Source organism: Camelus dromedarius, chromosome 5, assembly GCF_036321535.1.
Source record: "Camelus dromedarius isolate mCamDro1 chromosome 5, mCamDro1.pat, whole genome shotgun sequence".
In the NCBI taxonomy this organism is placed as follows: domain Eukaryota; kingdom Metazoa; phylum Chordata; class Mammalia; order Artiodactyla; family Camelidae; genus Camelus; species Camelus dromedarius.
Genome location: NC_087440.1, coordinates 42,607,633 through 42,624,798, shown reverse-complemented (window position 1 = coordinate 42,624,798; position 17,166 = coordinate 42,607,633).

Sequence of the window (17,166 nt, the reverse complement as noted above, 5' to 3'; positions counted from 1 at the left end):
TCCAAGGAACTCATAACCCAGAATTTGGTTGGGGAGGAGGGCCTGAAAAGTTTACTGAAAATACACAAGACAACAAACACGTATGATGTGAACTTTAAGTCAAGCCAATGGGGTATTGGGATGTGCAGTAGGGTGGGTCAGGTGTCTATGTACAGAATTTGAATGAGTGATAGCAAATATTTCCATTTTTACCCAAACCACACTGCTCACCTGGGGCTTCTGGAACCATTTCTAAAGACGAGCAGGACTTTAGCCTTTTAGGGCCAAAAGCTCCCCACAGACTGTCTCGTAAGGAACTGCAGGAGTGCAAGGTGACATTGACTTTGGTGGCTGAGAGACAGCACAACACAGCAGCAGACAGACCACCTGGCACAGCCAGCCAAGAAAACAGGACATCTGTGTGGGAGACAAAGCCTCCTGCGGACCCTGCGCTGAAGGAATGAACTTCTGGCAGGGACCATGAAAAGACTCAGACTCCCTAAGCAGAGAATAAACTTCACATGCAAGTGCAGGGGAGTGGCCTATGCCACACTCTCCAGCCTGGGACATGGCAGTAATTAGCAAAGCCAACTCTGTTAATTAGGAGACATGGAGGACAATAAAGTTCTTGCCTCCTATTGAGATCAGAAATGTCTGACAGAAATACAATGCAAGCTGTGGATATAATCTCAAATTTCCCAGTAGTCACATTAAAAAGTTTAAAAGAAATAAGTGAAATTAATTACAATACTCTGCTTAAACTAATAATAAGCTATATTTAACCCAATATACCTAAATTATTAGCATTTCAATATGTAATCAATATTCTAAAATTTATTCATTAAAGGTGTTACATTCATTTTAAATACTAAGTCTTTGAAATACACCATCTCATTTTGGACCAGCCACATTGGAAGTGCAGCACAGGCACACATGGCTGGTGCCTGCAGTCATGGACAGGGCAGACCTTAGATCCTGAAAGTACAAAAGTGGAAAATGAAGCATCCATAAATAATGGGGAAGGTCCTGGCTTTGTAGACCAAAGCTGCTAGCTGTATTTCTACTCCTTGGCTTTCTAGTTTGCTCTTGGCACAAGAGAGGCCATTTACCCTCCATGAGCCTCTCCTCAGGAGGAGAATGTTGGTAAGTTATCTCTACTTTGCAAGTTGTTGGGATGAATGTATGAAGAGTCCCTAGCACGACGTGGGCCACAGGACACTCGATAAGTGACAGTGGATATGGTGATATATCCAGAGAGAAGGACCCCAGGGCTAGCTGTGAGAAATGAGAGCGAGAAATCCCTCTGAAGGGTGTTAAATCCTCTCATTTTTCCTGATTTAAAAACCACAAAAGAAGGGAAAGGATAGTTTCAGTCTATTTCTTTTGTATGTTATTCCAATAGATTGTATTCCTTTTATAAAAATACACAGATTAGAGAAAATCATATGTTAAATTATCATCTTCAAACCAAAGAGTCAAAACATTTTGAACACACAACAAATCAATATTTAGAGACATTAAGAAGATAAGTATCTTTCACCAAGGAAGGTTTCACCTCATACCAACACTCACACAAAATGACTTCATAATCAAGAAATTTGGAAGAAGGTGGCTAGTGTCAGATACCCAAATACATACAGGAAAATGCTCAGACCTCCTGGGGCCCAGGTCACTACTGAACTTAACATATCCTGTCCTTGAGGGTTTTCTTTTCTTTTCTGTCATTGGTGAGCATTGCTGGGATCTTGGGACTCTAGACCACATTTTTCCTGTATTAAAAAATAGTATTGGAAAATAGCTCAGACGAAGGGGAAATGAGGTTAGGCACTCAGGAAGTAGGAAGTTGCTCTAGAAGCAGAGAGTTGCTTTACATTGGTTTTAATGGGGTGGGAGGGTTGTCAAGAGATAAATTGTGAAGAGACAATCCCTTGGTCTTAAGCAAAAGGAGAATAGGATCAATGAGGCAGGGGGAAGCGAGGAGTGGAGACACAGGAATCCACTGTCCTCCAGAAAAATCTAAGGTCAAAATAATTACCTGGAGAGCCTAGGGAAGAATATAAATTATGAAATAATGACATAGTGCAGGGGGACAATTTCTTAAATCACTGTGCTGCATGCAGGGAAAGCGGATGGTTTGTGACGGACGAGCAGAGCAGAAAGGCAAGAATATGAAGCTGGAGAGGAGATACAGAAAGCCTTCCTGGAGGCAAGTTCAATTAAAAGGCAAGAATAATTTCTCCTTTGAGAATAGAGACATAACTTGGGGGCACAACAGTAAGAAGCTGGGTCAAAGTCACCTCAAGACCTTAGAGAGGTCAGATGTGACCTATGGCTCACTGCTTCCACGTGGAGGGAGAAAGAAGGGCTGGGGGATACTGGAGGCTGAGCGGGCAGAATGATACCCTGTGTGGTAGAAAGCAGAGAGGAATCTCGCTTGGGAAACTATTTAGGACGGGATTCTTTCCAGGTTGACATTGTTAGCTGGTAATTATTAACCATCTTTTACATTCCCCCGTCTCCAACTTTCCACCCTTCACCTTTTCTTTTTTCTTTTATGGTTGCCATTGACAACAATTCAAGAAGAGCCAGCTCTTGCCTCCTAAGAATGAGGAAATTCTACAGACCCAACCTATCAAATGGTTAGATTAGAAGATACAGCTGGTGGGGAACAAAGATACTTCGGGAAGAATTTCCTTCATTTAGTAAAATTCAAAATTGTACTTCTATAAGAATAATTATTTCACACGTGTTTTTTTTTCTCTCTCTCTCTCTCTAGGAAATCTTGAACTGACACAAATTTTCCAAAAGACTTGTAAAAGTTGTTAGCCAGGTTCAGAACAAGTTTCACCACATGACTTCTCGAGGTCAAAAAGCAGTAAATTATGACTCTTACAAAGGAACTCCTTTCTCCTCGCGTTGTTTGGCCACGTTTTTGTGCCTCTGCAGCCCCGCAGGATAAAGCCAAGATAAACCCTCCACATTGTCTCACTCTGCCATGGTTTGTAATCTACACTTAATACAGCATCATGCATTTCAAGATCACTCTGGGTATTGTTGGAAAGTTATTACCTACAGGACATCTGCAAGTAGTAAAGGAAGACACCATCTAAAGCAGTGGCTTTTAAATCTTTTTTTTTTTACCTCAATCCACAGTACAAAATAATTTTTATATCATGACCTTGCACACATGTACATAAAATACACAAAAATATACATAAAATGAATCAAGAGAATCATGAAATAATACTCTATTAGCCTTGGTGCACTCTGAAATTTCAATCCCAGATCTATTTCATCCAAAATAAGTAAACCTGTTGCTGCCCACTGTAATTGAAAACTACCCACTGATGCATCATAACCTTGTTTGAAGAGCACTAACCTAAGTGTTATGATTTCACTCCCTGAGTTGCTACAATGACATGTCTATTTGCAAGGCCTTCCACAGTCTCAACCCAACTCCCTCTCTTGGATGAGTTCCCACTTCTCCTAGCACAGCTTTTAAAATAACATAATAGCTTCCCTTTATTGTGTACCTGCTGTGTGACAGTTTCTGCACTGGAGACTCTGCATATAATATCTCTGTCACTAACAATTCTGTGCTGAGAGAATTGATTTCCTCCCAATAGACAGATGAAGAAACTGAGCCTTGAGAGAAGTTGATCAAGCAAGTTTGTAGCTGAGCTAGAACTTGAACTAAAATGGGTATATTCCTGGAACTCTTTACTTTTCCCACTGGAACACACTGGCCTCCAAGTGGGCATAACTCCTTCCCACCCCTCCACTCACTCTGGCTGGAGCCCGCCCTCGTTCATGCTGTTCCCCTAGCTGGAGGGCCCTTCCAGCCTCTGCCTCTGGCAATTCACACATGCCTACTAGTATTTCTGGACCCAGTTCAAACCATGTTTTTCCCCAAAAAACCATTAAGATGACATTGGCCTGTCTTCTCCTCCTTGTCCCTCTGGAAGGCAGAAAATCTCAGAGGTTAGAGCTTGGGCACAGGGACCAGACTGCCAGTTTTGAGTGTTAGTTCAGCCACTGAGAGTCTGCTGATGGTGTTAACCTTCTGTGTCTCCACTTCCTCTTGTGCAAATGGAGATGATAACTACTCCTACCCCGGAGGATCGCTGTCAGGCTAGATGAGTTAATAAACACTGAGTAACGAATACAGAAGCTGGCACATAGTAGGTGTTTAATAAATGTTACTATTAGTCAGTTGTACCACAATGAGACTTCATCATACCCTGTCCTATTCCTTAATTATTTACTCAGTATGTATATATCTTAGCTCTTGGACTAGAATGTAAACTCTTCCTGGACAGGACTGTACCACGAGTATTTTTATAGCTGTGCCCAGAGTTCCACAGTCCTAGGCATGCATATGCATTTAACAAACATCAGTTTTACGAATTATGAAACCGCCAATGCCAGAGGAAGAACTTTTTTTCCTAGCAAAGGAATAGCGGCTTCACTTTTCTGAAGGTAAGTATTGGTTACTTCTGGAGACAATTTTGTTTGGGGAAACTCCCCAGGATGGTTTTTAAGTTGCACACATAGAAGTCCCCCTGAGCATATGTGTGGTGCCGCTCTGTGCTCTGTTTAGAGTGACTGAGCAGATATAAATTTCTTAGATTATGTACTGAGACTGGGATGTGCAAAAATTTACATTTATTTTTCCAAAACTGATGTTATTTTATTGTTTGAGCTTTCATTTCCCCTTAATTAAGTTTACTTAGTCTCTTGAAATGTAATGCTGCCATTCTAAATATGATTCTCTCTCTCACTTCCCTTGCTCTTCTCCTTCACCAGCGTTCCTAAGCCCAATCAGGGCAAGGACAGATTAAGAAATTGAGCAAGAAGTTCTGGAGATTGTTTCCAACGCTGGGCATTTAATGAGCCTGGGAACGTGACTGTCAGAGGTTAGTTTGTTACGTGCACCTCTGCAGAAAATAGGGCATTTTAAACTCACTCGATACAGCACTTTCTTTGTCCCTGGTTTTCTTTTTAACCTCACCCAGTTTTATTCATTCTGTCACCATCCCCCCCGCCAGCTCCCCACCGTAGGCACCCTATGTAAGGAAGAGACAAAGGCAAAGACCTCTGGCCTGGCTGACTTTTGACAACAGCCATAATAAAAACACATTTTTTTCTTGTACACAGAAACACAAAACATAAGACACAAAAAAGGCACAAAGAGAAGTCTCACAGGAAAAACCATCCAGAACATCTAAAGAAAATCACATCTGTTACCGTATTTATTATCTTTTCCGAGAAGTGAAGGTGTGAGATCCCTTGGGTGTCGGCCTGCAGGGAAAACATTTCTGTTCCACTAGAATTACCCTTACTGATTCCGATGGCACCGAAACACTGGCCTCCCTTCCGGAATGTCACTTGGCAACTGCTGGTCCTCAGGAGTGGGCCTGCACTCTTGCCCCCATATTAGCTGGTCTCATTTAAGGAAGGTTGGTGAGTGAAAAGGAAAGGTGAAGAGAAATGACCCCTCTTCGGGAAGCAGCGGTTTTTTTTTCTATAAAGTGACTTGGATAGGCTTCAGCTGAGGGAGGAATCATCCTCAAACTCTACCTGCTCTAATGAGGGCTTGTAGAAAGTTCTAGAAGAGTCTCTTGCTCAGAATTCTTGGAGTCACACCTTGTCATTGTATGCGTTCACTCCAGAATCCCTCAGTAGGTTACATGGCATGTGCTTATGTCGGCACAAATGGAAATGTATAAATCAGTGTACAATCAGCCAGGCCTGAGGAGTTTACAGCCACCTTTGAAATACTGGTAGCAGCCCCAAATTGCAAAATCAGATTCTTGGCTTCAGCCCAAAGCAACAGGTGCTGGTGTGGTCAGGGTATTGCTAAATGTGAGTGCGGAGAAACTTCTTTTAGGAACCACACACTCACTTTGGCTTTTGTTCTGAGATGGTTCTCCCAGGCTTCTCGGGGCATTTCTGAAGAGCACATCTACTACCCTCAGCTGGGAGCTCACGTGGTCAGTCAGTCCAGCCCACTGGGCCCCGGCAGCCCCGGGCTTGGCTGTCTTGGAGCTTATGACAAAGCCAGACGTTAAGCACTGCATGTCAGTGTTGTTTATGTAAAATAGTTCTGTTCTGTTAAGAAATCTTAAACAACACATTTCACAAAATGAACAACTTTTTGATAATAGGCTACAGAACCAAAGAAAACAAAGCTTAGTTACAGAGTAAAAAATCTTTGACTATACCAACTTAATTTTGACTCTTCTTCTCACAGTCTCCACATAATTATTTTCAAAGCATCCCATTTTTAATAATAGATTAATAGTACCTTTCTTCTACTCAGCTGAAAGCTATAGAATCAGAAATGCCTGCTAGTCAGTTATCAGAGTCTAAATATTCCACCTGCTCCTTCTAGAATAGTGTGAGTACTTCCTTCTGAAGTAAATCTTCACTGAGCAAAACCATATTTCTGAGATTCTTCTTGTCAAAGCAGAACTCTCCCTTTGAACTTCCCTTTCCAGTAATTTTATGCAAGGATGATGCTTTACGTCCAGAGAAAGACCTCCTTAACCTTTAAACACCAGACACTTATTTTCAAAGAATAAGCATCATTTTATATGGAATCAGAATACATTACCAGAAAAAAACTGTAGAGAGACTACATCAAATCCATTCACTGACCTTTTGAGGCTGGCTAGGAGAGAAGAAACAGGGACCTATTTCAGGGATTGACAGAAGAGGAAGAGAGGGAAGGAGGAGGCCAGGGTGTCCTGCCCATCTCACTGGGTGCAGTGGGATACCCCCCAGATGAATGCTTCCTAAGTTAAGTTTCCTAAGTTTCCATTCAGTTATATACAGAGATTTTACAAATTTATACACAAAATAGATCTTTTTAAAACTATTAGAATAATTTTAGGCTATCTTTAAAACCAAAATATGACATTTATATTAATAACTGTGGGAGGCAGGGGCTAGAATATGCAGAAGGATTAAAACACTGTAGCACAGCTCATGTGCTATGACTTTCCACCATTTAATCTAAGGGATTCAGTTAATTACAATTTAGGGCTTTTAAAATTTAGAATTCCACATATGCTACTTTCTACTCTCTGTCATTACAGGCATCAATCCTGGCAAAAAAAGAGCAGAAAAAAGTATCTGGCTAGAATTGATTATTACCACAGGACTGGAAAAGGTATTAAAGTGATCAGAGATAATTACCAAGTAGGAAAGAGTGATCTCAATTCTTTCCCGAAGTGTAGTTGAGTTTGATCTAGAGCAGTGCTTCTCAAGCTTTCATGTGTAAATGAATCACGTGGGGATCTAGTTAAATTGCAGACTGTCATTCAGTCAATGTGGACTGTGGCCCAAGAATCTGCATCTCTAACAAGCTCCTAGGTAATGTCTATGCTGTTGCCTCAAAGATCATAGTTTAAGAAGCAAGCAAGAGCCTAGACCAAACTGGACTGGTCAACATGGATTGGTTGGCACAGGTCAGGGGGGCATACTGGTGCCCTGAAGCAAAGACTTTTCTTCACTGAGAGGTTGTGCCCAAAGTGCTAAAAGTAACATATTTCATTAAGTGGCTAGTGGAACCTGGACCTGAAGGGTGAACAGTAAACACCATCTGTCGCCAGCAGAGGGCGGCAGAGGGCAGGGTAAATTGCACAGTACTTCACCATCACTCCCCCATCCCCTACACTTCCCTCAACACACACACCGACCACAGGCCAAACACCCTGGAGGGTAATTCCAATAAAGCTCAAAACAGAACACGAATAACTGGGCAGTTGGAAAAGCAGGACCCTGAAAGAATCAGCTTCATGGATGGAGATGTTCAGATGGGCCAGAATAAACCCACAGGAGGGTTCCACTTTGTAGCAGTGGAAATGACACCCATCCAGAGACCCAAGATTCAATTCAGCAGAAACTAAGGAGCAGTGCCTTTGGGCCAGCCACTCACTCACCATGAGCCTTAACTCCCCCATCGGTAAAACAGGAAGAAGTGCAAAGGGTGATCTCTAACGGGCGTTTCCCACCTCCCCCTTCTGTGATCAGTGCTCTGGTTCAGACCTGGAGGAAACTGCAAGGATCCCTATCCTACAGCCAAAGGGTGGGGAGTCAGAGAGAGGACCTAGCCAGTGCTGGTCACCCTGCTGGGTGAGGCCGAACAGGGCCTGTGGGTGGGCAGTGAGTCCGTTTGGTCTGAAAGCCAGGGATCCGAGGCAGCTTTGGGTTTTTTATTGTTGGTTTTTTTTATCTGTTATCAAAGCTTACATGCAAATTGCTTTAATGTAAAAAGGAATAAAAGGCTTATAACCAAAACAACCATCTCCTGCCCCCTTACCTCCTCATCCTTTTCCTCAGAAGCAATGTCTTTGAATTCTTTTAGTTTTTTCCTCCAATTTGCCTTAATATTTCCAAACAATATGAATAATCCTATTACTTAATCCAGTAGCTATGGACTTTATACTGTCGTGGATTAGGATATTAATTCAATCACACCATTTCTTCCCCTTCATTATTCTCCAAATACAATTTAGCTTATTTTTGGAGGGTGTCTATATTTGTCACCAGAAAAGACCGTAACAATTCCTGGGAACTAAAAATAGAATCTGGGTAATAAAATAAAGTCTAACCTGTTTCTTTTCCTTTGTGTTTCGCTTACTGTGACTTCTCACAGGGGGCCGCATGCAGGGGCCTCGCACTGGGCCCTTCAGACCAGAGCTCCTAGTGCCAAACGCAGCGGCCGCCACTTCAGCTCGGCGTGGCCGTGTGCGCAAGCGCTGCACGTGACCCCGCGATTCCAGGTGGCGTGGGGGTGGGGGTCGTGTGCAGAGACGCTGCGGCCACGCTGTATCCAGGGCAGCACGCCTGCGCCAGCCGGGGAGGGCGGGCTCCTCCCCCTCCCCCTCCCCGCGCGGATCACCCTAGACAGCACCTGCCCGGGAGTGTGCGCTCTAGGACACAAACTCACACTTCTCCATTCTCTGCTGGAAGAATAAAGCTTTCCTTTGCTTCTGAACCGAACTGTCTCGTTCTATGGCTTCCTACACAGGAAGACCCTGGTTAGGGCCCCGACTCAAAAAGGTCGGTGACACAGTCACTGTTTCTATTAGTGTGACATTACAACTGTTATTCAAGTACCGTATTAGGTCAAGTAATATACTGTGATTATATTTAGTTTCTTGTACAATTTTCTGTTTATTCTAGAATTAATCATTGTTTTATTTGCTTAGTTTACTTTGACCGTCTTACTACATTTCACACACACCCCAGCACCTTTCTAAAATGTCCTTCCTAAGACAATTTTCCACGTAGGGGAATTTGTCAGATTAGTCTCAGTTTCTCACTTTTGTGGTGTGTCCTGTTTCCTGGGTCCCATCCTTCCCCCTGTTGTTTTTGTCCCCCCAACCCATAGGTTAGTGGAGCAAATCCTCCAGTAACATCCACTGACTCTATGTCAATGCCTCCTTGGTCACTGGGGTCTAAGCCATGTTCTCCAGTGGGGTCCCCAGGAAGAACTCATGGAACCAACGCTCCCTAAGTTTTGGCATGGTCATGACGGGGGGTCTGAACTCTATTTGAAGGTAAGTTTGGCTGGATATAAACTCCTCAGCTTACATTTTCCTTGAGTATCTTAATTATGTTATTCCATTGTTTTCTGGCAAAACACACTGCTCTAGAACTGTCTGATGAAAACTGATTTCCTCTCCCTAGTGTGTGGGTTGTCTTTTAGCCTGGACACCTTGAAAATTTCTCCCTTTCTCTCCTTCAAGTCCCAAATGCTTACTAGACTAGGTATCAGTGTTAGTCTTTTGGGGTCAGTTTTCCCAAGTTCTCCCTTTTAATCTGAGGCTTGAAATGATCCTTTATTTCAGGAAAATTTTTCTTGAATTATAAATTTTAGCATTTGTTGTACTCCAGTTATTTGGTTTGCTTCTTTGAGGACCCCACCATATGTATATATTGGATCATCTTTGCTTATACTTCTGCCACTTACTCTCAAGTTCTGCTTCTTCATTTCTGATTGATTTTAAAAATTCTTCCTTTTCTTTCCATTTTCCTGATGCTTTTCCTAATGCTTCTATTTCTCTAAGGCAATATGTTTATTTTCAATAAACATGTTTATTTTCTTTGGTTTTCCTCCTAGTTTTTTTCATTTCTGAATTTTTTCCTTGTATTTTTACTTCTTTTGTGAATTCTGTTATTTCTCAGTTAAATGTCCCACTTCTTCAATATCTCACTTCTGAGTTTTTCTAATTCTGATTTCTATTGTTCTCATAATTTCTATCAATTTCTTTTAGCTTATTTTGAAATCAGTGCACAATTGTCACCTGCTTCATGGATATATTTTTCTAGAAACTTACATTCAGTGGGGACATTATTTCACTTTTTATTCTTTTTAAATAAGTGTATTAATTCACTCACAATCCTTTTTTTGTTGCTCACTTTTCAGACAGATGGGTTTTCCTTTTAAGAAGCCTAGGTGAGTGAATAGCTTTTCTAGTTTCATGGCCCTACAATTCCCTCTTCTGTTTTTGCTGTTTTTTTCTTCTGTTGTTTTTGAGGAAATGAATGTATGGCCTTGAGCTTTTTGAAATGTACCTTCTGGGTTCCCCTCTCCTATTTTCATCAGAACTTCTCATTGCTCCTCCATCACTACTTCCAGCCTCAGTTTGGATTCTCCTCCCAGCAGTTTCTCCTCAGTGCAGAGCTTTGCCCACACTGAGAAGGGAGCTTTCAGTTTTTAGTTTCTAGAGTTGGTAGCACCCAGACTACCCTCAATTCTCTCTCACTAACTGTAGTCTCCAGCTCGAGTCACAGATTCAACTGAGACTCAGGTGTGGATAAACTCTAAACACAGTGGTCTTTTTACCATAATTCTTTGAAAACTAGAAAATGTGTGCTGGTTCCACACTGCTCCCACATTCTGCTCCTAGAGTTTCTTGAGGGGAAAAGAGGTGGAGGGATAAATTAGGAGTTTGAGATTTGCAGATACTGACTACTATATATAAAATAGATAAACAACAAGTTTATACTGTACAGCACAGGGAACTACATTCAGTATCTTGTAGTTACCTATAATGAAAAAGAATATGAAAATGAATATATATGTATATGTATGTGTGACTGAAACATTATGATGTACACCAGAAACTGACACATTATAAACCGACTATACTTCAATTAAAAAAAAAAGTATGTCACTTTAAGAGGCAAAGTCTGAAAGGATTCAGGGAGAGGGACAATGGTGTAATTTATGAATCACCTAGAATTCCCCTCCACATAAGAACTGACAGAGCAACTATTAACTTTGAGTTTTTCTTTTTCCAGTATCATTTTTAAAATTGGAGACTCACTGTATCCATGGTTTTGGTTTTGCTACCCCATTTGTTCTGTCAGAGTGCCTGAGTCTGAGGTGAGTCTGTGACCTTGGGCTTACATAATCCACTTTTACTATTTGTAAATCGGCTAAATAATAATAATACTTTGGAGTTATCGAAATAAGATGGGATGATGTCAGGAAGTTGAAACAGGAAATTGCCTATGATTTAACCTGACATTTAAAAAACTTACTTATAAATTGTAAAATGATATGCCATTCTTAGTTATTTCAAAATAGATTTATGAAATATGTGAAAACCAATCATTTTATATTTAACCACATTGTGCCTAATATGCTATTTTTTTCCTGTCTTTTCCCACCAGAATATAAGCTTCGTAAGAGTAAAGATTTTTCTCTGGTTTCGTTCAGTGCTTCATCCTCACTGCAGGCTATAGTGCCTGGTACATCACAGGCATTCAATAAATGATGAATGAATGAACAAAGGTTCTGTGCTAACTTTGCCTTAAAGCATATTATGAAGGATAAAAAGAACGGGCAAAAATTAAATTATTATCAGGCCATTGTCGAATGGGGCCTGTGTAACATGCTCTGCCAAACTTCTCCTTCAGCATCTCTGTTTGCTTTGCATTCCTGCCAAAAAGTAATGCCGGCCGGGAGCTGTGGAGCAGGGGCGGACAGGGCGCGCTCCAAGCCCCTGGCCTCCTGGCCGGGACACAAAAAGCCTGAAGCAACGTGGGGAAGAGCCCCGGCCGAGGACAAGGGCCGGCACTGTCCCTCTCTCGCTGGCGTTTATGGAAGGAAGTCTGGCAGTCTGTCTTTAAGTAAACAGACTTGCTTTAATGCAGCAATCTGTCAAAATAAGCTGGGCTGCTTAGAGGGGCCCGAGGAGGTGCCTCCCCGCTTGCCTCTCCCGGGGGAGCTATTCATTTGAGGAGGAGGACAAATGAGAGCGGGGCAGAAGCCTGCGGTAATGACACTCAAAGCGAGAAAGATAATAGCGTGTGGCTTACAAGGGGCTCATCTTCACTCGAGGTAGAGACGGGGCTTGTGTGTTTAAAGAGCCGGCCCTGCCTTTCGCATCTCAAACACGCCCGCCGAGGGACCCGACGGACGGACGCAGAACCGCTGGCACCAGCGGGCAGCTTCTGCTTAGCGGGTTTTGCAAGAATAGGGGAGGGAACAATGAACAGATTAATGAGCAAAAGTTTAGTCTCTACGGGTTTTCTCCCTCTCTACTCATGTAGGGGTGACAAAACCACTAATCTGCTTCATCTCCACGCAGCACTTAATAAATGAGTAACATGTTTACATCGTGAGATGTGTAGGGTGGGACCCGGGTGCAGAGGGGCGTGGGGGGAAGAAATTACCAAATACTCGCATGAAGACTCATATTTTGGACTTTGCTCACAATATTCGCTGCTTGTGAAACGACACAATGAAAGGACCAGGTGTAGCTTAACCCTTTTAGTTTGTGCCAGAACCTTGAATTCTTTGGAAAGAAGAAAAGGATTTAATGTAAACTGCAAACGCTTTAATCAAGTGGCTTTCTTCGCATACCATGAAAGCATTTTGAAACATTCCAGTTAAAAAAAAAAATTCCCTTATTTTCTGAAAATATAACCTCTTAAACGCCAAGGACGCTGCCAGACCAAGTCCCATCAAGTAACAAGGCACAATAAGCAGCTTAAAATAGGTAAGGCTTAAGTTACATTTTTATGAATAAGCTCACTTTTGTTGTTCTGGTCGCAATCCTTAAATGATCCTATCTCGTGCATGGAAGGTATCTCCTTGTTAAATTATACATTAATGGTCTCCGTGTGGGTCCCAATGAGACCCAAAATGTCCCCAGGGCTCACCAACCTTTGGAAATAACTACATCAATAGCAGTAATTCAAAGTTTGCTCACTCATTGTCCCCACCTGCAGGGCCCTCCCCTCACCCCCACCAGGTGCTCCTGAGCTGCCAGACTCGTCTCGCGTGCAGACAGGAAGTCCGCACCTGCTCCCTCCATGTGAGCACGGGTGCTGCCCCGCTACTGGCCCCTTCTGAGGGGGGAGCCATTCCCAAATGCCCTTCTTGCCCAGTGCTCTCCCCAGGCTCCCAAATCTGCAAAACACACCAGCTGCCAAAAAGACGCACATCCCCTTCAGGACTCTTAGGTCTGCGCCACGCTGGTTCTGCATCAAAAATGCCAGAGGGCCGTCCATTCCAGCTCCATGTCCCACTTTGTTTCTTGGGCCTTAAAACAGCCTGACTTGTGCCCCACAGCTCACAAAATCTTCCGTGAGAACACCTTCATCGCTTCTGCCTTCTGCTTCTCTCTCCACCTGTCTCAGATCAAGGCCCTGGGAGTGGAATAAACACCCCTCCTCCATCACCCAAAGGAGTGCAGATGTCCTCCTTCCAAGAAATATTAAAGTCCCCCATGCGATTAAGTCCTCCGGGGCCTTCCCTCCCATTTGACAAACATGCCAAGATGTACTTGAACCTTAACCAGAGAGGGTCTAATCCTGTCTCACTCGATCTCTCACACCCAGGCACCTGGTCCTATAAATTTTTCCTTTGTAAAACTTCACCCTGACCTTCCTTTCCTTCTCATCTGCCACCATCTTCGGTCAAGCCTCTTATTTCTTTGCACGTGGCTAACCTCAGGGGTAAACTGATTGGAATCACTGCTCTGCTAAAAGCTGCTCCCAAAACAGTAATCCTGAGGTGCCGTCTTGAACACGTAAACTTCTTGCCTTAGTTTCTGAGTTTCCATTGGCTGTGTGAATCAGGTCCATTACAGAGAGAATGCTAGCCTTGGAGTCAGTCACCATGGGTCCAGATCTTAGCCCTGTGTAGCTTTTGTAACCTTAATTGACTTAAGCCTAAATTTCATCATCTGTAAAATGATATTAATATCAGCTTCATAGGGCTATTGGGAGGAAAAATAAAACAATAAATGTAAAGTGGTTTTTAAATGTCAAAATACAAATGTGAAGAATAACATTACGAAAATTCTAGCTCTTCCCCTGGGAACTAAAGTCCCCTGTAAGCTGGCCACCACCCACTCCTTCAACCTTTTCTCTAATTACTCCCATTTCCAGCCCTCCTTCCTGGACTTATCAACCTGTTTCTTGCCCTTCAAATGTATCTTTCACTTCCAGATAATGCTAGCTGCTGTAATAGATAAACAAAAATGTCACTGGCTTAATATAAGAGAAGTTTATTGCTTGCTCACTTCAAATCCAAGACAGGTGGTTCTCCTCCAAGTGATGATTCAGGGATTCAGGATCCTTCCATCTTGTGGCCTCACCATCCTTAACCTGTGCTTTCCAGGGTCACTCCAAAGGGAGAGCGAGCAGGGAGATTCACATGTGGAGGTTATTGTGGGTCAGGCCTGGAGGAGCTGCACAGCAGAGCGGGGCCACATAACAGCACATAACAGTAGAGTGTTCAGAAAGAAGAGGACACAGGTTTGGTGCCCAGCCAACTACTCTGTGCCACCACCACAGACACACAACTGGAATTCACTTCCCAGAATGTATTCCCCAGATACATCCTTCCAAAACCAGCTCAGGCCTTGCTCAATCCGTGAAGCCCTTTTGGAGCAATCTAGCTGATGATTTTATTCTTTGAATACAAACTCCTAGCATACATTGATGGCAATAGACTTTGACTCATTTGCCTCTTTTTTTGTTAGATCACAATGACTTTTGTCAAATCTCTTCCTTCTCAAACTCTGAGACATTTAAATCTGGTAATACCCTCCTCGATGAGACATTTCCTACATCGACATCCATGATTTCAGACCTTCTCCTGCCTCCCGTGAACTCCACAGCTGGCTCAGTGCTTTTCCCCGCTGAATAACTGTGAGAGACCCCCGCCCTGCTCCGAGAGTGATTCTTCTGGTTGAAGTGGCTGGGAGGCTGTGGTCAGGTCTCTGACCTCAACCCAAAATCCAGGAAGCACTGGCTGGGGAAGAAGCCGACTTCAGCCCGCAGATATTCCAAAGTTTCTAAGGCCCCTTCAGCTGTTAAGTAAAATTACGTGATGAAAAAAATTTAGACGTAAAACATAATAGAGTAGAATTTATACTTGTTTGTAGCCAAGGATCTGTGCTAAGTGGGGGGTTCTGGCTATAGAGATAGCAGAACTAATAGGAATTTAAATATATGAGTGATGTTGGGAGCAGCAGAAGATGTAAAAGTGTCTCTGTTCCTTTTCATAGTGCTCATTAGTCAGACGTAGTCAGTCATGTAATTCGTTCTCTCCCCAAGGAGGGCAACACATGTTCTATTCTCTCCTGTCTACTTCTTATTACTTTGGGGAACAAATGAGACTCTAGGAGACGAAAATAAGAGTATAATTTGGAGATGGAAGACATTTAAGAAATTGGATTCAACAGTAATTGCTTACAGAAATTTAAAATGTGAAAAAAAATAAAATTTACCAGAATTCCAAAAACCCACTTGCAATTGTAAAATATCCTCCAGTTCCCTCTCGTCTCCTCCTTGGGGGCCTGGATCTCATGGACGATTTGGCCAGCCCTACTCTGAAATCTCTAGGGAGGCCCAAAAGCTAACCATCACTGCTCTCAGCCACTTCAAACAGCACAGCAGGAAGCCTCTGGTGCTCCGGGTAGAGGAGCTGGCTCAGCCCGGCCTTTTGAACAGACACAAGCCTCAGTTCTCGTTCCGCTGCTGACAGCATGGAACAGTGTAAACGAAAGGCTCCTTCACATTTATTCAAGCAGCTCCACTCCTGCCCTGCTGACGTTCCTAGGCAGATGTACAAGCGCCCAAAGACAATTAACGTATGATTCATAGTCCAGGACGCCTGCTAAGGCAGGCTGCCGGGCTGTGCCTGAAAACACACTTGAGCAGTAGCTCATCTTTCCCTTTGGTTGAGGACCAAGTCAGACTAGGCATGGCTTTGAAGTTATTTCTGTCTCGGTGGATTAGAGGTATCAAAAGCAGCAGCTCCACAAACCTTTAACAAATATTTACAATTCTGCGCTAAACAACCTCCACCGTACCTTAACCTTTACTGTCTTGTGAAATGCTTGCCAGCCTCCCTGCCAAACTCGTACACTTGCCAAAACAGGAGAGAGGGCAGCAGCTCAAAGGAAATGAAGTGCAAACGGCAAGGGATCCACTGTCTTTGCCGTGGAGGAGGAGGCCTTTCCATGCTGACATACTGCAGAGCGGGACTCCTTTTCCCAGTCCCCATCCCACCCCGAGGGGCGCTCCCTCACCCCTGAGTGACTGCTCACCTTCTCGACTGGGCTGTTGAAGAGACATGTTCTGTATTCAGCTCAGCAAAGTCGGTGGGACTGCCCTGAAGCCAAAGTTTCCAAATGTGCCAAAGGGTGGCCATCGCCAGTGCAGAAAGGACGCAAAACAATAGGTGAAACCGCACAGGAGGCTGGTTATGGGGCTGTTGGTGTTCTCTGCATTTAGAGGACGGCCATGCTCTGCATAGTTTATTGGAAGCCTCCCTCCTCAGAGGTGTTTAAATGAAACTGCTCATCATAGAATTCTCTAGTTGCCTCTAAAATGCTGTAGGGATTAGTTAAATACAGGGCTGATGTATTTTCTATTTATAATATTCTTCACTGTGAGCACAAAAATCTCATAACAAAAAACAGATGGATAAATTTTTTTAAAAAAGAAGAAACGAAAGAAACCAGCAGGTGAATACCATGTTGACAGGGCAGAGGAGTGCAGCAGTCCGGCCCCTGGCTCTTCTCTGTCCTGACTTCTCGTGGGCCACTGCACTGTAACCCTGGAGTCAGACCCACGATGTGGTACATAAAGGAGACTCATAGCAGGGTCCACATTGGTGAGGTCCTTCAAGGGGCTTTAACCAGCAAC